Source organism: Haliaeetus albicilla, chromosome 12 (assembly GCF_947461875.1).
Source record: "Haliaeetus albicilla chromosome 12, bHalAlb1.1, whole genome shotgun sequence".
Lineage (NCBI taxonomy): Eukaryota > Metazoa > Chordata > Aves > Accipitriformes > Accipitridae > Haliaeetus > Haliaeetus albicilla.
This window is the reverse complement of record NC_091494.1, coordinates 26,464,244-26,485,203: the sequence shown is the minus strand read 5'-3', so window position 1 is coordinate 26,485,203 and position 20,960 is coordinate 26,464,244. Positions and strand designations below refer to the sequence as shown.

At 41.2% G+C, this 20,960-nt stretch overlaps 1 long non-coding RNA gene across 1 annotated transcript in view; it reads right to left on the bottom strand.

The window, feature by feature from the left end:
* Positions 1-20,960, bottom strand: part of LOC138688087 (uncharacterized) — a 195,674-nt gene that overhangs the window by 126,324 nt on the left and 48,390 nt on the right. The window contains exons 3-4 of the long non-coding RNA XR_011327155.1: positions 20,259-20,412; positions 18,952-19,081 (exon numbers count right to left, since the gene is read on the bottom strand). This is a non-coding gene — a long non-coding RNA (uncharacterized lncRNA). The remainder of the gene's footprint in view (positions 1-18,951; positions 19,082-20,258; positions 20,413-20,960) is intronic.

The following is a 20,960-nucleotide window of genomic DNA, read 5'->3' as shown; positions in this document are numbered from 1 at the left end:
TTAATTAAGCTTCTTAACACTCCTTTGTGAGGATAAAATAATCATGCCTGTTTTGCAGGCAAGTGCTAAAAAGTTAATTACAACAACCAGACAGTGACTTAAAGGCATAGTCAGGAAAAGAGGTCAAAAGATTCAGTTCCAGTCACAGCTGATAGGAAACTCTCCCCAATGGATGTACTAGTTCAAGTCAAATTTCATCTGACTTCAGATGATACTGCGAACCTCATATTTTAATGAAAAGATGACTTGAACTGAGAGAGATGTTGCTTTTCTATAGAAAGCATAAAATATTTGGGGTATTGCAAAATGTTAACAATGATAAAAGAATACTTTGTATCCCAAACCTCAAAAACTCACGGGAAAAAAACCCATTAAAATGATAACATTAAACAAAACTGCAAGAACCTGATAAAGGGCAATACAATAATTAATTTGTTTGGATCCTGAAGCTTCTGAAGGGTTCTGCCCTTTTTGTTTCCTTTATCAAGTCCAAAACAATCAGAAATAAATGAATGGTTATTACTGGATGTGAAAATACTGTTTGAAAGAAAAAGTGAGCTGGAAGGCAATCATTAAAATGATCCAGGTAGAAGGTCAACTGATTTACATAGAAATGATTTGTTATTATTGTATTAATGATGTCATTTCTTTATCAAGTCACAATATAAACCAAATCAAGTGTTTGGCAGGTGACTAAAGAAAAGCTGTTAACCAGGTTAACATACACAGTTTCATTCTTCTAGAATAAAGTTTGTATATTCAGTTTATTGTGCAATCGCTAGTCGATTGGGCTAATTAAGTCAATTATGTAAAAATACTCTTGCTTGCCAGGGTAGGCAAGACTTGAGGAACAGTGGTACATACGCACACACCCCTGCACCTCTATGTCTCAACTCACTCAGTCTCTCTCACTCTTACTTGTCTTCAAGCAGTTTATGAACAAGAAAATACACTTGTTCTGAACGATCATCATTTAGCAGTTCTTGGGCCAGGACTCCCAATGTTGCTGCTCATCCAAACACTGGCTTGAGTTAATCTAGTGGCAGATCCAGTTAGGGACAGACATACCTGCCACGGAGATAGGAGGAGTTAATTTCAAATGAGATTTTTCAAGCTACATTGACTCAGAAATGTAGGATTCAGGATCAGGAACATTAAAAACTGAGGAAAAGTCCATCTGCTCTGTGTTTTCCAAGGGCAAGTATACGCTGAAGCATAGCAACATATCTCAGCATAAAGGCCCCCCCCCAAAAAGGATCCAGCAGCCAAATTCCATCCTCTACCACACTATTAATAACAGTTATTATTACTTGAGCTCCCCTAGCTATCCTGGGTGGTTCTCAGAAAACAATGGCACAGTCTTTGCCTTGAAATGGTAATCTTCCATGGAGACATGATACAACAGGCCAGAGGAGCAAAAATGAAAGACGTGGGTGGGGACCGGGGAAGGCAGGACAACGGTCACGGTAATAGGATCACTCATTATATCCTGTAACTATCTTGATGCTCCCATTAAGTGATTTAATTAATGACTTAGATATATTTCCAGGAAGGACTGAAAAGAGTATAGAGAAGGAGGGTGTGGCAAAAATGTTTAGGAGCAATAACCGGGAAGCCAGACGGGTGAAAGTAAAACCAGTAGTTCATGAACACTGGAATTAAGGAAACTTGGATGGATTTTGCTTTATGACACAGCCTGTGGTCGAGACGTTACAATGCCTCACTAACATGTGGATTCTTGGGTGTCTAGCAAGGTGTGAGACCACGTCATAGCCAAAACATTTATGGCATCTGCCTCATCAGCGCAGCTTCTTTGTATCACAAAACTTGAGTTAAATTGAGTTAAAAATTGAGTTAAATTCTCCTTGGTGAACAGCTTCAGCATTTAAGAGCAAGGGAGACAGATACACAGACAAACAAATGAGACCCTGAAAAACAACTTTTCCTTGGGAAACCAGCTTCCAAACATGCAGAGCATTAGAGAACTGGTGTCACGAGTGTGAAGGGACTGTGCATCTTCCAGTCACCACCAGAGAGTGGCTGGGCAAGCTGCAAAGCTCTGGAGAAATATGCCACCTGGATTTAGGACCCTATGGATACACTCAGGGTATTTTGTTGCTTTCAGAGACAGTCTTGCAGCGCTTCCCCTAAAGACAGCAAGTCTTGCAGCCCAACCTGATTTCCCACTGCCTCTGACATCACTCAGCTCAAAATACCTTGCAAAAATGGAGCAGATAAAAATGAAAACATAGTGGTCCTTATTAGAGGTTATCTTTCTGTTACATATAAAGAGTAGTCACGCCTTTGCCTTTAAGCTTGCAGAACAGCTGAGGAAGACAGTAAGTTTTATTTAATGGAAGGTAAATGGGTTCTTGTTTTTTCTTGAAAAGTTATTTTGATTTAAAAAGAAAATCTAACAAGCTGTCATTTGCAAAAACAAATTTTAACACAAACAAAAAATGACTGTGAAAATGCCTGTTTGGGCTGAAAAGGCACTTCTTGTAACTAACGAGGTTTGCCTGACTTGGTCATTATTCTCTACCAACACTAGCCGCCCTTCATTGAAGAAAACCTCCTGTCTCATCTGCCCCTGTGAACAGGACTCCCCATGTGCAGATGGAGATGTGAGCAGGAAACAGAGCTTGTGCACCACCACAGCAGCATAAAACAAGAGTCATGTTAGCAAGACGGGGCTTCTGCTGCATGTGTTTGTCCTGTAGAAGCTGGGACATATGCAATGGCTCTTGCCCCTTCGCTCAGAACCATGTTGTGCAGCACACCTTGGTTCCTTTCAGCAAGCAGACCTCATTTTGGTCAGTGCTAGAGAGCCTGACCTGCACAATAAACAAACACAGACCTCCAAATCACCACATGTGCCCCTACCCTGAACTTGTGTACCACGCATACACTATTTCACTGAATAAGCAAAGTGATTTCAGGAACCAGGAAGCTTTCTTCTGGCTTGGCCTGTCTGTTTGTTGGCCTTGTATACTCCCCAGGTGCAGAGGTGAGCATGAGGTAATCACACCTAGTGAATATGAGGTTTAGTCTATAGGAAACCAGCGGAATTTATGTAATTTTGGCACGCAGTGCCTTTCTTCTCTGTAAATTTAGCAGTGAGTAGCGTGCTCGGCTCCAGAACAGTGTGTGCACTATATTACATGAGGATCCTCCCAACCTTACTGCATTAGAGCAGAGCCTCAGTCAGGGGAAAGGGGCTATGAACTCAGGCATCGGTCATCGAATACCCCTGACGTCCTTCTCAGCACTCTGGTACTCCCATTTGAGTTGGAATACCTGGTTCACAACCAAAAAAGGGATTTGAACTGAAATGATGTTTAATTTCAGCTAGAACCTAAACTCTGTGTTAGGAGTACATTTCCCAAATGATGCTGAAAGTACAGCATTTATTCTGGCTTTGAGAAGAGTTGGAAAAGGATGTTCGAGGATAGGAAGAATCACTTAAGCTATCAGCCACAGACTCAAGGGAGAAGAAGAGGGAGAAAAAGACCAATCTCTTTTCTTTTATGTTTTTTAACTCTCCTGAGTGATTCAAAGCTTTTGAGGCAGCACCTGAATTAATGCTGTATCTTCAGGCTAGGCACAACTCAGATGCATGTGACAATAGTCCAACGGCTAGAAAAGTCCTCTGAGACAGAGGCATTTTCTGAATGGCATTTTTTTCAGGTCTTATTCACAGCCTGCACAAGTGAATGCTCAAGTCAGCATAGCTCTGCCTGCAACGGGGCTGTTCTCACCCTGGTATGTTTACTTAACTCCCACCACGGTTAAGGGACTCCCCTGCCTCGCAACAAACCATAATCACCCTGAGCATTCTGTGTAGGCAGGAGCTCTCTGACTTACCCCATGCATGTGACATTAACAGAGCACTTCAATCTGCAGATCAAAAGCACCCTCAATACAGTTCCCACAGCCCAGCTGAGACAACCTGTAGCAGCCATTGAGCAGAAGCAGCACACCTTTTATACTGGCTGTGGCAGAAGGAAACAAAGTTATAGCAAGCACACAGACATTGAGAGGATGACAATACACCCTCTGGAATATGATGTGATACATTTGCGCATCAACAAACTGGAAAGATTCTAGCGGAGGGCCACTAAGATGGTTGGGGCTGACAAGGAGAAGCTGAGGGCTTGTTCAGCCTGACGAAGAGAAGGATGACATGACACTGTACTGCACTCTTCACCTGCCTGAGAGGTTGAGAGAAGCCATTGAACCAAACGGTTCTCAGAGGTGCTCAGTGAAAGGACAGGAGGCAACAGCATGACATGGGAAATCCTGCCTGGACATAAGGAAAAAGTTCCTTACAATGACAGTGGCTCAGCGCTGGAACAGGGTCCAGGGAGGTTATAAAATAATCTCCAGCTTTGGCTTTTCAAAACACAATTAGTAATATCCTGCACAACTTCATCTAGCTTGGAAGTTAGCTCTGAGTACGTGGTTCAACTCGAGGCCTACAGAGAACTTTCCAGACTCAGTTTTTCTATGAGTTTATGATCACTGAGCCTTTCTGAGGTGTTACTAAGCACATGGATACACCTTGAGGCTGCTTTAATTTATGCTTTAATTTACTCCAGCGGAAAAAATGCCTCTGTCTCCTGACGAAATGCTTCCCTTTGCGACTTATGCTCATGTGCAAAAGACAGGATTTCTTCAAAGCTGGCCCCAAATTGCAGACCTGCCAGAGAAGAAAATGAACCTGAACCTGATTTCTGTGTAAAGCTCATTCACACATGTTTCTCCATGGTCATTTCTTCACACAGCCATGCAGAAACAAGCAGAAGAGTCTAGTCTTTCTGAGGCCAGGAAAAAAAGGAGTAAAGCAGCTTTATCCACAACTAGCATTTTACACACTGACAACAGAGGTACATTAGCACAGATTTTATTTTTTTTCCCTACAGAATATATCTGCATTGGTGCTTCCCAAGCCACAGTAACAGAAGGCTGCAGTCCTATTTGGAATTAAAATGTCATGATAACAACTACAGCAAAAGCTACCATGTCTTGCATGCAAAGGGTTGAGGATTTGGGGGAGGTTTTTCATGTTTGTTTGTTTTCAGGGTTTTTTTTAATTGCAAAATGCTTCTCTAGATACAGGTCCTTTACCAAGTTTAAAGTTTGAATTCCATTTTGACTCCTAACTCCCCGCCTTAGAAACCAGCAGAGCCCTTCCAATGAATCAAAGGCTTGAACTTAAAGGAACAACACATACTGTTCTAAAGGTAAAAACATTTCACAGCTTATTAGAGTTACTCATCCTCACACTCTCAGACAATGAGTTTTAAAAGGTTTTCAAAGTCATTGAGCCATTGGTCCTGTCATTAGATTTTAAAAATGTATTAGGTTCCTCATTATGTGGCTACACAGTCCCCTGTGCTATGGCACATGTACCATATAAGAAGCTGTGAACTTCTGCATGCTAGTGTTTCTGGGTTCTTTATTTTGTTTTACCAGTGAGAAACATTTTACATGAATACAAGACTTTATTGTAAAAAAAATTTATATTTCCCCAGTGTCTTTTTGTGTCAACAGAGGACTTTACTGGCAAGTAATGAGTTTGCACAAAGCAGGCAAACACAAATAAACGAAGTCTATGTGGATAACCAAGTGTGGTGTATGTATATACTATATCTCCAAGGATTTAAAAAAAAAAACAAAACAGCACAAGAAATCTGGTCCTTTTAGAAAACAATAGCCATTTATGAAACATTTTTGCCACTTACATTTCCAGAGAAAAATTAACCCCCAGCCCTAGGTTTTTAATTAGTCGTTATATACCCAGTCATGTATATGGTGACCTATCAAAAGTATGTATGTGAAATACTTATGCATTATAACATTTAATATTCATTTTTGTTAATACAGTATTTAGAATTTTGCCTCTCTTAGCACTTTCTAAATTTCTCCCTAACCTGTTCAGATGGGCACAAAGTCTTGGTGAAATACCTTGTGGCAGTCAGAAGAACAGTTCACAAAGACTGCAAGTAACAAAAGCATTTGAATAACCAGAACTGTGTCATATGCCTAACCTTTTCCTAGCTGTATTTAGGATAAAGGACATTTGGCTTGCAGTCTACCTGATATAATTGACCTTCTCAAGAATATCCGAACAATATCCAGAATTTGCTAAATATTCAGAATGTTTGCCACAGGATTGTCTCCGAGAACTGAGAATTCATGTAAATTGCAAAAGCAGCAAGTCTGCATGTCTTCAGTTCATTTCAGACACAGACTGCTGGACTAGACAGACCTCTGGTCAGATCCAGGACAGCCATTTGCATGTTCTTTTGCTCACTTTATCTTCAAATACTACAGCGTTACAACTTCTCCACAGCACTCTTCGCTCACTCACCAGTGCACCAGTCATTTTGCTCCAGTCATGCTCCCTTCAAAAGGGAGCCAAAAGAAGAGCTGGAACAGCTATTCCAGTGTAAAGGTCAGTGAACAACGCAGAAAATTGAAAGGCACAACCCCTTTTGGAAGGCAAAGCTCCAGACTGTGAGGACAACCAGGGAACTGAGGGCAGGCTCCAGTTACCCTCTCTAGCAAAGGAAATCACAGGTATCACCAAGATTTAGTTTGTTCAGATAGAGAAAATGTGCTAGCTCCCGCAGCACTGGCAGCTCCTACCCGGGTGCAGGTTGGTGTGTGTCTGCCCCCAGGCGTGACTCTAACCTGGGCAGGGAGGGGGCAGCTCCCCACTCCGCACTGGGCTGTGTGGAGGGGCCGGGAGAGACCCCCTCCTCATCCGCCCTGCAGCAACAGCAACGAAGGCAGATTTTTATTTCATGCATCTCACTTTGAACTACCTCACAAACATTGGAGTAAGTTTGCTTATCGCAGGCATTCCCAAAGAGATTATAAATACTCACTCTGCATCTTGCAGAGGGGAATAGGCTGGAAGCAGGTTCAGAGCTGCTGCAGGCTCCTGAGCTTGGCCTTTCAGTTGCTGCAGTGCTGGAATTCTCAAAGCCATTTAAGAGATTTAGGTGCGTATGTCCCACTGATTTCAATGGAGACAAAGGGTTAAACTTCTCCAAAAGTTTGAAAATCCCAGCATAAACGTAGGACTGGCTTCACCACCACTGTGCTGGAATTTGGCAACGGTTTAAGAGGACACATCAACACTAAACAACAGTTTGGAACAGGAAGAGAAGATGAATATCTAATCCGATTGAAACTCCAGAGGAAATATCACGCAGGCTGACTGGAATGGACCCAGGAGTCTCATGCTAACAGCTCTGTCTTACGAAAAGTCCTCCTCTGCTCGGGGTCTCTCACTACCAGTCATCAATACTGCACATCAGCATCTGGAAGCAACACTGCATTTTTAGTGGCCAGAACCTCAGTCTTACAGCACAACTAAAAAGATCAGTCGCGTATCTTTTAAAATCAAGAACAGTCCATTAATACGCTCGATCAGGGATGTTTGGGAGGTTATGGAGGTTCAAATTAATTTTTTTGTTTCTTTTATACAGAATGTATGAAACAAAAATCTTCCAAAACATAAATGCTTCCTACTTAGGATACAAGTAGTGGAAGCATTACCTTGTTGCTTCAAAAGGATAAATAAATAAATATCTAAAGTCTTTCCATCCAAAAGTCCCAGAAGACTCCAAATTTTCTGGTTATCTAGGAAAAACCATTTACATGAATACTGTTTCCCAATACACAAGCTATAAATCGCCTCCAACTTCTGTGCAAGGACATCCCAAGAACTGAAACACCAGAAAACTGGGAAGCCAGCCAAAACCTTAAAGAGCTGTTGATCATGGTTCCCACACCAAAGCTGCTACATATGAAGTCTGTGGTGTCTCGGCGTTCTTCCTGAAGGCTGTTCTCATGCAGATACAGTAGAATGTGAAGAAACCTGTCTCTCCTAGCCTGTGCCCATGGAAAAAAATGCTAATGTACTGAAGCAGGGAGAAGCTCCCTCACAGAAGAAACGGCACTGGTGAATGGCTGCACACAGACTTCAGATGTTCATCTTGACAAAGTTGCCCATGCAGGGAGTAGATTCTTTGGGGGGAAGAAGTCAGCTTTTGAACTTCCCATGATTCATTTCTTAGCAGGGCTCCCTCCTAGATCTTTATGGGCAAACTATAACAGTTCAGTTCTGACTTTTACTCCTACAAGCTGCAAGTTGCAGAGGCACTTCAGCCTGGCCTAAGTCCAAGTTGGTGATTTTTTTATTTATTTATTTTTGAATAGTCTGGCTAGTTTTTAGCTGGATCACTTTTCTGATCCAGGTCATTGCCCTGAAGACTAATGCTGGAGCAAGGGAAGCAGCAGGAACAAACATCTGGGGCTAGAAGCAAGTCGGATGGGATTTCCCTTTTGCTCACAGCAGACATTTATTTAAGAATTAAGTGACTATATAACAGCTTCTTCACTTGCTTTTGTGAACACCTTCTCAACACACCACCACAAACTACATCCATTCCATTGCTTGCAAAGCTATCCTAGTTTCACTGTATCTGAGAATTATCTCCCATGCAGCTTCAAAACAGCTTTTGAATGCATCTACCTGAGTAGAGCATGTTCCCCCAATGCCCAACATGTACACTGGCTATCAGCCGGTCTGCAGCCTGAAGACACCAGATGGACCGTGTCCAGGTGTTGATATTCTTCTCGCTGCAATACGTGATCATTGAGTTTTCATGGAGTTACCAGTGAGAGAGAGGGAGCAGAAGTGTATTTTGCACTCTGGGCATTTTACTACTTTTCCAAAGCAGTATGTCTTTTTAAGAAATAGAAGACTCGAAAAGAGAAATGGCCTAACATAGCAAATATGGGGATTCAAAAGGAAATAATTGTTAGTATTCAGGAGTGCTTGGTTCTACAGCTTTTGTTTATTCACTTAAGAAACAGAATTTGCTTATATTCCCTTCTCCCAAATTCCCATTGGTCCCCTCAGCTACATCAGCTCATGCCACCCTTTTAAAAATCCCATTTAAATCTCATAAATTGTTTTTCCAAACGAGTTAGGGAATAAAGCCTTGACAGTGTTCAGACACAGGCGCAGGCATGGTTCAGCAATGCTGCCACTGGCTGATGGACGGCTCCCCCTCGTGCCTTTCCCACACAGACAATCCCTGCCCAGGAGGTGAGACTGCCTTGCACACAGCCGTATGCACACGCTGTGCAGGCACCAATATAGCGTTCAAAGTCTCTGATGTACAAGGATGACATTTAACAAAGGACACTTAAATCTCAGCTCCTTATTAAAATGTATTTCATAACTGAAATCATATTAAGCGTGGTTTTATCAAGGTGATCCCGTCAGGGTGAGGTCTTGCATGGCAGTGATTTTGTTTTACTGTGCACACTAAATGCTTTCTCATGTGAAAAAAACAAAACAAGTGTCAAAATATTAAAGGGCACTGTCTAAGGAAGCAGAAGGGTTTGTGTCAGCAGTTCTTGGGTAAGCATGGCTAAGTGATGCGATGAAGTACTAACCCCGTCAGTCCAGCTGGGCAGCCTTTTCCTGAGACAAATGCAAACACCACCCTTTACTTATTTCTGCATCTTATTCTGTGTCTAAGCATCTAACCCATTGGAAACTGTTTGCCCTCGAGATTTCAAGGGTCCAGGAATGCAAAAATAAATTAAATAACTCAAAGGGAATAGGTGTATGTTTAATCTGGATATCCCTTTAGTGGAGCTATTTGTGCATAACCCTGCAACGATTTCATACTGAGATTAAACATTGCACTTCTTTCCACAGAAAATCCCTAAAAAAGTGGTCTGTTTTAAACCAGGGACCTATGCAGCTTTCTGAACAGAAAAAATTGGCCCATGTCATGTGTGGATTATTCAAAAAATGACCTATCCCAGCAGGGCTTCACTAAGCTTAGCTGGGCACTTTCTATTTAGATCCCACTGTCAAGGTCCAAAAAAAGATCTGCACTTAATAAACCTTCTTTATACTACGGATTCATACCCTGGGACTTCACTTTCCTTTTCTATATGCATATATCATTTTGACCCACAGGACAATTTTTATGCAGCTTGAGTGTCTTCAACTGCAATAGAGCGCACACTTTTCAATACTCTTGACAAATCCAAAGCCATCTTTTGCATAACCTACTTTCTTCTCAAGTCATAAATCCCGCTTAGAAACACTGAATTGGACACATACTAATTAACAGCCCCACAACAATTTGAACAAAAAGCACACCTGAAGATCTGCAAAACTGAAGAATCTAAAATGAAATGCAAAAAGTCCAATCTCAGAAAGACCCTCAATCCCTAGATCCAGTTTCATTGCCAAAATCTGCCACAGGATTTGGAAAACAGTTGTCATAAGGGAAGAAATAAGGATATTGCAGTCCAGGTCACTTTTGAAGCATTGTCACTGCTACTATTTCTTGAAGTTATGTAGAGGATTTAACTTATCCCTAGGTCTCTATCAGCACTTACTCAAGTAATGACAAATCTGGTTTGTTACAGGAAAAAGTTGAGTGTATCTTAACCCCATAAGTATGTCTTAGGACTGAAGAACATCTACTAGCAAGCTTCCAGATCTCTTTATAAGAATTGAATACATTGTACATGACTGTTTCATTCCCACTGTATACAGCCTATCTAGCCTAAAATGGGCTCAGTGGGATTTTTGATGAAATCCTGACTGCTCCAAAGTGAGAGAGACTTCTCTCAGGGACTTCAGGGGAGCCGTATTTCACTTCTGGAACTTACCTCGTCTTTAGGTACACACGCATGGCACTTACAACATGCTCACATGCGATCAATCTAGCTAGCTCTCACCAGCAATGTTTTTAAAAGCTTTTTTGATGTCTTTAATTGGTAATTTATTACACATATTTCACCATTTATCCAGCATTTTTCATTCTGCTCACTACTTTGGTAGATTTAGCAGAAACAAACCAGTACAACTGATTTGGATATAAAGTTATAGCTCCCCTTATTCCAGATGATTTGGGAGTTTATTTGCCATTGCACACAGGCACCAGAAGGTACTGATTGCATCCTAAATATCTTAACAAAGTGTTGTATCCATGCGAAATTCAAAGCCTAAGGAACACAGACCCATCCTCTGCACCAGTCACCAGTCCACAGCCTGTAAACACATGCAGCCCAGCAAAAGAGTAGTGGCTGCTGGCCACTCCTTTTCTGAGATCAGTCTGCTATTTTGTCTTTTATATATGCTCAGACAACACAGGACAGAGTCCCAGAGGAATCTCATACAGCCAAAATACTCTGTAACTGTAACGTTGATCACAAAAAGCGCAACTGCAATTTAAAGAGAAGGCTTCTGCACAGTTCAGGAGCAAACCCAGCTCACATTAAGGAAAAATCTAAAGACACGTGGAACTCCTCACGATGGTACCAACAGCAAGCATGTTTACCCCCAGAACCTTCACGGGGACCCGAAAGTGAAAGTAATGGGAAAGGCAAAACATCTTTTTCCATTCAATTTTCCAAGGGGATCTAACTTATCTGGTTTTAATCCCACTTAAGTTGCTCAGCTGCTGCAGAGGGAAATTAGCTCCTTTGCTACACTTTGGACACCAGCACCAAAGTGAGAATTTGACTTCTGGATCAAAACAGAACAGTGTCACCAACCATGCTCAGTCCCAGAGTGTTCATCAAGGACCATAAGTGGAGCGTATTTCCTCTTTCTGCACTCTTCAGTAGTACTTGTAGTCGACGTTTGTTCTCCCAGTGAGGTGGGGAATTTTCTTAGCAGATAAGGGACTTTTTCTTTACAGAGGAAAACACCAGGAGATATGCCTCTGGTGGGTTTAAGCTGCCCAGTGGCGTGAGCCTGCAAGCTAATATCTGAAACAGAACTTCTGCTACCAGTCTCCATATTTCTTTCTCCAGGCCATTGCCACTTTCTTCCACAACACATTGACACTTCTTCCTGTAAAAATGCAGTCTCAGCTCGTGTGGAGGGCAACCAGATGGACACCTAGAGACACAGATGACTGCATGACTGTCAACAATTCTTCAGGACAAAAACTGACACTCACTAATTGTATGGTACATAAGGTAGCCCAGAACTTACCCAGGGATTTTTAGGAGATACCCAAGTGTAAATGACAACATGTGACAATAATGGCCATTAGCATTTTTGCCATGTGCAGAGTCCATATTCCCGTTTCCTTGAACTAGATGATGTTTTATGGACATAAGCCTGCAAAGGGCCTTTTGCCATAACTATTCTATGATTCTTCACTCTCAGTCAGATGGTGGGAGAATTTTTTTTTTGGGGTGCCCTTAATGTAAAATTGCCAAGAATAACTGTTGCCTCTCCTAAAATGGCAGCTGTAGCCCTGTGAAAACAGCCCCGGCGGGTTGCCTTCTGAAGTGACAGCAGGTCTTACCAACATCAAAGGGGACGTGAGGTTTTTAGTGAGGGCTGTTTGTTGATTTTTTCTCCAGTGAAGTGATATTACATGGCATTTCCAACCCTCAATCCTATTAAGTGACAGAACTACCTAATAGCACTCATTAAATAACATAACTTGGTGTCAGAAATTCACTGACAGGCTCATGCAATTGAAGTGGTAGATTTATGCCCTAAAACAATATGGTATTGGTGTTATTGTTACTGGTTTTTTAATCAATTTAACTTATTTTAACAGGTGAAAGCATAAGATCCAGGACCGTTCATTAAAAGGTTATCACCAATCAGCACATAACTGAGTAGAAAAGTGGGTGCCTTAATTTTACATTTAGGGGGAAGAAAGCATTAAAAGCATGTTCATTGCTGCGCTGCTGAACCCCTTCATTTCTTGGAGATCATTTCTTTAGTGACACCACCCTACACTGCAGTGTTGTCACAAGGCAGTCATATGTTGCAACAGTATTCAGGAACTTTCCATGTCTCTGTCCAAGGAGATATCCAGAGTTATGTATAAATGAAAACACTAATTCCTCCTTCCCCCCTCCCCCTCAAGTTATCTGTTGCTTATGGGCCCAAAGCAAACACAGATAATAAAAACATCAAGGTCTTAAATACCACCATCATCCCTTGGTCTCAGTCAGCTATTAACTGCACGTTTTAAACCTTTAACACAACATATTTATCTTGTGGAGTGAATGACAAAGTTTGTCAATGTTCACAGAAATAAGTTTATCAATGATTTCTTGCTTTTTTCTTTCTACAGCTCTCATTCTACTGGAGCTGAAAGTGCTTTTTACCAACTGATATACAAGTAATAACTGCAGCTTTCCAGAGGTGGTGATCTGGCAATGGTTTACATGAGAATGAAAAGAGAGTGTGAAGTATAAGACAGGGAACAGCTAACTGTCTGTCTGAAATCCACTTTACCTCTCAATGGGCAAAGCTAGCATTCAGAAAATATACTATTATCAACAACATTACAGCTCAAAAATGATGTTACGGTTGTCTTGATTCATATTTAATTCCTAAATTGTTATATACATGCAAAAAGTATTAGAAACCATAATTTCTGTAGAACATTTGTAAAAGTAAACTCTATTTTTTCCTTATAAGAGAAGTCTACTTTGCAAGTTGCCAGTAAACTACCACATTCCAAACCAAAGCAGAAAACGTGCACTCTACATAGTAAGCAATTAAGTTTTACTGGTAAGTGGCTACCCTCATGAGAGATCCCACTGGAATTGAGTACTCATGTGAGCAACTGCTCACCAAAATGAAAAGTAATTCACAATCTGGGCTAAAGGTCTGTAACTTGTACACACAAATCCTCCCAAGGTCTGCCCCTCCACACTGAAAATTCATGTTTTTCATTTGCCCTCCACTTGCCCTTTCTTGCCAGCCATGCAGCAAAAATCTCTCTAGGTTATTCTATCACCTTACATTATAAGAGTCAGTCCATCTCTGGAAAGATAGAAGGACATTATGGGGCTGTTTTCAGCCAGGACCAGCACTGATCAAATTTTCATCTTCCTGATGCTGTGGGTAAGTTTTCAGTTTTAGCCACTGGAGGATGGTCAAGCCTATAGGCAATGGTTTAAAAAAATCCTCTCTTGCATTCTTACAGTCTCTTGTATTTTTACAGATACAGAAAGAAGCAGTATCATCACCAGCAAATGCAGAAGCAGACCAGATCAGTTCAGTGGCAGAGTCCTAAAACACATTGCTTTCACAAATTCCCAGCCCTTGGCTGCCTTTTCACTACAATTTATCGTCAATGCAATGATGTAAAAGAGCGCACTGCAAATGAGATCAAATTCTCAGTTTAAAACAAGTAATCAAAAGAGAGCAGGGAGTTATTTTTAGCAGAGAACATATAGTGATCTACTCTACAGGCCAGTCTCGCGAGTAAAGGCAGTGAAACACCTGATGGTGTGGTTAAACCAGACAGGCTGAACTAGCAGCCGGTTGCCACCTCAGCCATGGTCTCATCCTTCCCACCAGTGCTGCTGGCTCCAGTAGTTGTCTGACCCTGCAGTGAACTGATTCAACTCACTACATTGGTTGAAAGCTAACCAGGAGGGAAGAAGTTAATCAGCTCACGGGGTCATATGAGCACCAGTGCTGACGAGAGGGAGGGGATAAGCTGCAGCCTGAGGAAAGAGCAAATTGCAGTGTTCCCACGTATGGAAATGAGTAGCCACAAACTTTTTAAACCAACTTCACCACTGAAACCACAGAACACCACCCTGCACAGCTGCTTGCTTCCTTGTGCCAGGTCAAGCCAATCTAGTGAAGTTCACGTTTTCTGTTGTCGTGATAACAAGGTCACATATGGGTATGTTCACATCAGGTTAAAATGGAATAATGAAATCAAGGCGACCATGACCTGGAAGAGGACTGTCTCCATGCATCCCTGAATGGGAAGAGTAAGAGATGTGAACTGCCACCGATATAACCAAACCTATTTGGACATAGATACAGTGACACAGCTGAGCTTGTCTAACAGCTCAATGCTGCCAAAAGGTCTGTCCCACAACCTTCTCTCCCTTCTCTTTTGCAACACCACTCCTCATTACACAATCCTGCCCCCTCCTTTATGCTGGTTTCAACATTTATCGGACCTTCACTGAGCACACTCGACCTGCTAACTGCACAGGAAAGCCTCATTTTTCTTTCCCAGGTTAGTTTTCTGCAGGTGTAGTGAGTTGAATCTGTTCAGACAGGAATACAAGTGCCAGAACAGCACAAGGGAAGAGGTGAGGGTGTGCAGTCAGACACGAGGAGGAAAGCAAGGGGAACCTTCCAATTTCATGGGATCACAAAGTAGTTTAGGTGTAAAGGGACCTCTGGAGGTCATCAAGTCCAGTGACAGTGAATCACTGTCTTGGCTCTGCTATATCGAGCAGGCAAACCAGCCAGCAGCCTTCTGGCTCTGTCATCAAAACACCAACTCTTACAATTTTCCAGTGACATTTTTAATTTTTTTAATGGAACATCAATGTTGTGGCAAAAATGACTTCTTTTTGTACCCTAAAGGAATAAAATAAAATATTCTTCCTGGAAATAACAATTAGCAGTTAAATCTCTAACTATAACACTCTAAGTAAAGCCAGAATGCTCTAAGGAATAACAAAACAATGCAGTGAATATTTGTGCAGCAGGAAGAGTTTGGAGATGTTTGTTTACCATACAGTTTGTTCCTACTTGACAGATTCCTAAAGAACCCATATAAAGAGCTCTGATTATTAATAGAGTCAGATAGCATGAAATGGTATTTCTAAGCTGTTTATAAATGGTTCAAAGGAAATTACAAATAGATAAAAAACAAAACCAAGTTTACAGTAAAAGGGCAGAGAGCTAAATTCGTTCTTCCAGTAAGCAATATGTTATATGAAACTAAGCTGAGTACATCTGCCATCATTTTACCTGGAAAAAATCAAAGTGGGGAGGGGAGGAAAGTTTTTTAGTTTGCCAGATTTTTGCAAAAGCAAAACAAAAAGAAAAAGCCCATATATTGTATTAACCTATTGTACATATGGATAAGTAGTTTGAGTAACACATACAATGATTTCACAATGTGCTTTGAAAAGATTCATTAATGTCTTTGGAAATATGGGAAAGTAATTTATAACACCACATAAAAAAGTAATAGAGGGCCCAATCCTGTCACCACTAACTTAAACTGGGCAGAGTTGAGCTTTCAGGACTTTCCGACAGATTTAGAACATTTTTCAACAGCCTCGTTCAGATATTAGCAAACCCCAGCCTGGCTGGCTCCCACCACATCCCCACTTGCTAAATTACTCCCTTTTCCTCTCCCTCTCCCTCCCCCTCCCCCACCCCCCGCCATTATAATTTAAAACAAAAATATTTTTTATGTGTTGAGCATTTGTATATTTGGAAACAGCGCCTGCCTTTTCTCCATTCTGACAGCTCCAAGCACTGCTAGCTATTAGTGGCCTGCAAGTCAAGAGATGCAGACCAGCCAGATATACCAAGTCAGAGCCGCCCACCCTCAACAGCATCCCTGAAACCACCAGAGTTTTGTGAACTTCTGATTTTCTGCATAATACTGCTGTGAAAACCAATGTCTCCTACACAATCAGAGGGCAATTGAAATGCAAAGGGAGTTAAGTTTCCAGAGTGGTTTATGACATGAAAGAAAAATTTTCCCTTTGTCTGCACACTAAGAGAAATGACAAGCATGAATGTATGGACTAAGAGGTTGTGTTAGGGGACCAACCATTCTCCCCAGCAGTAACATCTGAATATGGTACAGTTTACAACATGAGCTTGCACCGAAGAAAGAGCCCTTCTCTTTCTCACTCCCTGTCAGCACTGCAGTTCAAAGTGGCTGCTGGAAATACCAAACCTCTGCATGTGGCACATGAGATTTCCATCATTGGCCTGCAAAACTGTTGCACTTTCACAAGATGCTGCCGATCAGACCAAAATTCTGATGCCATTTATTCAAAAAGGGAAAAAAAAAAAACCCCAAACAAACCAATAGTAAGTTATTCTTTATCATGCAATCCCTCTGGCCAAGTCTGCATTACAAGACACATCCATTACTATCTTCTCTGGCTTCCATCTAGAACAGACCCAGCATGCTCAGATCCAAAAGCACCATCTCATGCATTAGGTAGTTAAATGCAGCAAATACAAGGGCAATGATCTAGAGTTCTCATTTACCCTCTGCTTGTCTTGCAGCATTCATTTGCCCAGGAGAATTTCTTCATTAAGCATCTAAAACCTTTCAGTTTCTGTCAATTGATACCACTTATGAACTGAAGCCGTACAAACATAGTAGGACTCTGCCCACAACATGCACTGAAGCTCCAGAGTCCTCTAGGCTGCCTCCTTTAAAGCCAACTTTCCCTTCACCACCGTTGTGTTAAACTCTGCAAGTCAGCCCAAATGAACCACAGCCTCTAAAAGATCTAGTGGTTCCTTCCGATAACCTGAACCAGGAGGAATAGCCAGCCAGAGGCTGGTACACCAAGGTGTACCATAGCATCTCTAGCCCTGAGTCCCTCTTCTGTCTCTAGACACCAACACAGGACCAGGCTTCAGCCCTTCTTGGTGAAGAATCCCAGGACCTCTACTTAAGCTTCAGTTGAGACAATCTGGACACATGCCCCATCCAGTTGTAGGACACAGATCAGAGCCTCTCCTACAGGGTTTTGAACCAGCTTTCTGGTTCATTAACTTTTGTTCCTCTACTGTACAGTTTGGTTCAGATTTAAATGCAGTGCTAGCTTCTAAGTTCAGCTCTATTGCAAATGCCTCTATCAGTGCCTGGCAGTTCTTCACATTTCCAAGACAGCTCATCAAGTTAATGCAGGCTGCTATGTCTCTTCCTTCCAGTTTGACATTACCCTCAAACAGTAAAACTTTTCCTATTCAATTCTCTTGCTACTCCTGAAAGACTGAAACAATGTGGTAAAAAAAGCTCCACCATAGTACAGTTGGACTTCAGTAGGAAAGTTTATTTCTTGTGCTTTTTATTACATTGCTGCCATTTCCTAGCCATAAGCTGGAAATGTTAAATTATAAAAAATACAATATTAATCAACCAATTGAGTTGCCAGTTCTAATTTTGGATAGAAAAATGGACAAAGAAATAATCAAAGGCTTACCAAAAAAGCAGATGGCTGGAGAGTGCTTCTGGCAGTCATGCTGCTCGCACATGGGACCACTTGAGTTTAACAAATTGGACAACAGAGAGAGTACTGAAATGGAAATTGGGGCTCTACTCCATTCAAATTCTTCAAAATGTTTGTTTTGGATTTGTACCTCTGCTGCAATTTACAACTCTAGATTAGATATAGCAAGAGTAATATTCTTGACTAGAATAAAAACAGAATGACTAAACCGTTTGCCAAATCACACAGATTGTCTCCCTGTATACAAATAACACCAACATACAAATGGTTTCCTAAATAAAATCTAGTACTAAACATGTCTTTTACTAACACAGCAATAAAGTTCTACCAGTAGTTAGAGCACAAGACACTTCTCTGACTCAAACTGCAAAACTTCTTCAAGCAAGGCCCATATCTGCATGTAAACATGTGTAAGTTACATCAGCATGAAAAAGAAATGCACAGCAACTTGAGATTTCACAGTCATCTCCAAGCAGCACAGAGACCTCCCACTGCAAGTGAAACTACATCCCAAAGTCACTTGTTCTAAAAGCATGCCCTTCACTGCTAATGAACTAAAGGGCAGTTGTTTCTAACATTAGACAGTTTTGAGACCGTAAGACATAGTGCAATACTTCCTATTCGATCAAGGAGGGAAAAATCACTAAAACAATGTTAGTAGTATCAATAGCAGGTAGTAGATGACACCTAAAAAGGAAGAAAAAAGACTCATTCCATCAGTCTTGCTGTAAGAAATCAGTTGCCGAAGTGTTTAACAGAAAAAATATGAAGGCCTTTTTCAGTGAGATGCCAGTTGCAGCTTAAAGTAAATGTATGGCCAAATATGACGTCACCTACCACAACCGAAAATTAAGACGAAAGGTCTGCTGGTCTCAGGGACCAGTCACTCACCAGGGAACCAGCGGTTTTATATGCACGCCTTCCTGAAGAATCCAAAAATAACATTTTTCCATAGAGCAGAAATTCCTGTAGCGTTCACGCTTTTCATTTCAGTAATGTTGCAATCCAAAGTGCCAGCCTTCTGTAATGAGGTAATCCGACAATGTAATTTGTAGTATTTTATTCTGTCAAAATTGATCTTAGTATTTCTATAGCAACTAGATCAAAACAAAAGATGGAGCAGAGTAAGTCTCTCCCTGCCACCACCCAGATTTTTATATAAATATATATGTGTATATATATAAAGCATTACACATATATAAAGTTAATGTTCATGATTCATCATTAAACAACGCTAGAAAAACAGCACTGGAGAAATAGCAGCACAGTAGGATAACATTTTAAAAAAGAAATGCTAGCGAATGTGTAAGCTGACATCAATAAAATATAAAAAAAAAGTAATTGTTCAATTATCAAAAACCTGGGAACAGAATATGTCTTTCCCGTTAAATCCAGTCAGGAAAAGGTATTATCCATTTCTGGTTGGGATAGATGGAAGTGAATACTGGCTTTGCTGACATGAGGTAAAGAATACAGTATCTTCCCCCCTCCCCCGAGAAAATCACACTTTAACCATTACTGTTAACATGTTAATGTTTAAGAAAGCTTGACTGCCATTTAGCTACTTAAGCTTAGTTTTGGAAGTGCTGTATGCAATAGCCTTGTAAAGGTCTGTCAATTTATTTTAGTGCCTTTGTAGGAGCTGAGCTGAGTCCAGACGCTGTGATTACAAAACACCTAGGAAAACTCTGGATGTGGAACTCAATGCCATTTCCAATCAACTAACATGATTAATAGCAACACCACCCAGCCCCTTCCTTTTAAAACAAAGATTGATCCGTTACAACGGTGGGATAAAAAGCTTGATTTTTCCTACATACCATTTCTCCTTAACATCAGAGTATCTTCTGAACATTTCTTAGGAGATTTCAGTTAGATCCTGAACAGAGATGGCTAAATACACACTGCGTGTGGGTGCACACATACACCTGCAAGCTTCACATGTAAGCATGCAAATCCCAGAACAGCCACACAGTTACTAAATTGGGCTTTAAGGAGAGGATGAACCTCTCCTAACATGTGACATGTACCTGCCTCCAGAAATCTGCGCGGTGTCCAAGAACAATTTCCTAACTACTGCATAGTGTCACTTGCAGCCTCCAGTAGAAAAACGTGACAGTTTTAGACAGATCCCTAATATGGTTGGGAGGGAATTTCTGAGAATGGCATGTCAGCTGGGAAGGGGATGATATACTCACTTCTCTTGTGCTGTTATCGCTGCAGGTCCAACCGTGTCTCTGCTGCTGGCTGCCATCTGTGGAGGTCACCATGTACCTGCTTCCAAAGCATGCTGTATCAGCCATGGTAAGGGATTGTGGCTGGAAGGCAGTTTGTCTTCAAGGCCAACTGCTACTGCTCATTAAAAAAAGGAGAGAATGTTAGAGAAATACTGGTCATTTAAAAGAAATAAACACTCTCAAAAGCAGGATACTTCTTTGATCCCAAGCTCTCCTGCTAGAAAACAGAACTTCCCCATCAGTTTAAGAAGGAGGGTATGACAGACAAAAAATTCTCAGTGAATACAGGAATAAAATTGTGTGCATGCATAATTTGAAGCATAGGAATGTTTCCACAGACTACTCACCCTCCTAAAATTAAACACACTCAAGTCGTTCACCTGAGTAAAGACCCTGACCCCGTGAAGCACTCTTCCACTTGATGGCAATTCGCTTGAGTAATGACAGTGAAGAATGCAATACTGGCAGAAACTGAACTATGTATTCATACTGACTTCACAGATGCTTCCGTAACAACTTCTGTCTATACATGGTCTTGTAATACTGGCATTTCAAAGCTTATCTTACAACTGACACACACCTTGGCATGTCTTCAGGTTAATATACTAACAAAAATGTACACAATGAGCTGTTACCTTTTTTTAACTTCAAAAAATCATTGAT